The sequence below is a fragment of the Oncorhynchus masou genome, chromosome 25 (assembly GCF_036934945.1).
Source record: "Oncorhynchus masou masou isolate Uvic2021 chromosome 25, UVic_Omas_1.1, whole genome shotgun sequence".
NCBI lineage: Eukaryota > Metazoa > Chordata > Actinopteri > Salmoniformes > Salmonidae > Oncorhynchus > Oncorhynchus masou.
The window spans coordinates 6,879,866-6,882,073 of record NC_088236.1 but is presented as its reverse complement, the minus strand read 5'-3'; the positions used below and the strand labels follow the sequence as shown (position 1 = coordinate 6,882,073).

Genomic DNA, 2,208 nt, shown 5'->3' with positions numbered 1-2,208 from the left:
TCCTCAGCGGTTGGGTGGCGGCTCTTATAGACAATGCCTCAGGAGACGGGGGGGGGGGGTGTTCATGTGTGTGTGTGTGTGTGTGTGTGTGTGTTAGTAGTGTAATGATTAACGTTCCCAGCCTTAGGGGATGTATTTAATGCATGTCACGTTCTTATGTTCTTTGACACATCTGTTGATCGTAATAACAACGAGTGAGAGTGATATCTTCACACTGTGTTCAGTAACAGTCAACATCAACCAGGTCACCTGTGATACATGTCAGTCGTCCTGAGGACGTTGGGAGATGACGTGAAAACCTGCCACTAGGGGCAACAGTGAGCGCTGTTACCTTTGGGTAGGTTTTGATAGGGCGTTTGCCTCTGATTCCAAAGGTTGGAAGTTCAAATCTAGCGATAGAAAGTTGCAATTTTTGTTTTTAGTCTATCCCAAACCTTAACCATTCTGAGTTAATGCCTAAAACTTAACCCTAACCTTAAAAGATTTGGAGTTGAGGCCTAAATTTGACGTTTGAGAAACACAGATAAGCGTCTATCTGTGAAAGCTAGTTGGTCAACACACACACGCATACGCACACACACACACACACACACACACACACACACACACACACACACACACACACACACACACACACACACACACACACACACACACACACACACACACACACACACACACACACACACACACACACACACACACTAATTGATGTATTCTGTCCAGTCACTACACGTCATTAACGCACTGAAAAAAAGTGTACACTTTCATTAATGTTCCTATCTCCGACCCTCTCCCTTGATCTTCATATTTGCTGAGGGTCAGGCCCTGTTAATACAGGCATAAAAGACTTAACAACCGCTGAATAAACTCTGCACACACACACACACACACCCTGCTGTGACACACAGATCCCAACACACACCTCCTAGCATGGTTGCCAGGGTGATGTTGTCGAAGTCAGAGAAGAGTTGTAGTATTGTTAGGACTATTGAAAGTGGTTTGATGACTCAGTAGGAATGTATTGTATCCCAATATTCCAATAATCCAATATTCCAATATCCCACTATTCCAATTTCCCAATATCTCAATATCCCAATATTCCAATATCCCAATATTCCAATATTCCAATATTCCAATATCCCAATATCCCAATATTCCAATATCCCAATATCCCAATATTTCAATATTCCAATATCCCACTATTCCAATTTCCCAATATCTCAATATCCCAATATTCCAATATCCCAATATTCCAATATTCCAATATTCCAATATCCCAATATCCCAATATCTCAATATTCCAATATCCCAATATTCTACCGTACATGGTGTTGATCTTTTGCAGAACATTCCCATTCAACCCATTTGGTTCCATTGAAGTTGTAGGGATGTATGTTTTTGGTTTCCCATTGGTTCTGGGAACGAAGCCATCAGGTTATTGACCGGTTCCTCACCTGTTCTGGGAATATTAATTGTATAGTTGCAGGGAGGTTCTGAGAACGTCTTACTATGGTTCCATTCACGTTTTCCTAGGAGGTTTTATTCGTTTTTATTTATTTTTTATTTTTTTCCTAAAGTTTTCACTGAATGTTTAGGGAAAAAGTTTAATAACACTTCTCGCTTATTTATTTACTTTTCCCCCTTTTCTTCTTGTTTTACTCCAAGTGCAAATAGCACACATAGAACTTAATTTCCTTAGGTGGTAATCATGCAAAAATGTATTTTTTTTTATTGTGAGACGACATCAGTGAGATTTAAGTTTCTAATCTTGTGTTCTCTATCCATGGAATTAGTCCACTGTGTCACCAGGATGGAGTTAGCATGTCCTGTTTTAACGCATACAAAACTGTTCATTTTAGTCAATTCAAACAGACCCCATTTCAAAGGAAACAAACACTCGTTAAGATCAGGTGTGACCGATTAGTGGGCGTGGAAAACTGAACACACTTAACAAGGTAGAGCTTAGAGAGAGTTTTGTTGATGCAGAGAATGGAATGTATATGTTTTTAAATAACATTCCTGGAATGTTCTCTGGGCGTTACTAAAGTTTTATTGTGTTTTTTAATGGAATGTTTTCTTAACATTCTCTGAACAATTTGAGAGCATGACTAAATAGATCCATGAGGAAAGGTGTAGGAAAAGTTATGCTGAAATCCTAAAATTCCCACAGAACGTTATTTCTGAGAATTCCAAATGTCAAACCAG

General features: G+C 39.3%; 1 protein-coding gene across 1 annotated transcript in view; it reads left to right on the top strand.

Moving 5' to 3' along the window:
• The window catches only part of LOC135513724 (anthrax toxin receptor 2-like), a 1,178,227-nt gene that overhangs the window by 888,111 nt on the left and 287,908 nt on the right, over window positions 1–2,208 (top strand). The window lies entirely within an intron of this gene.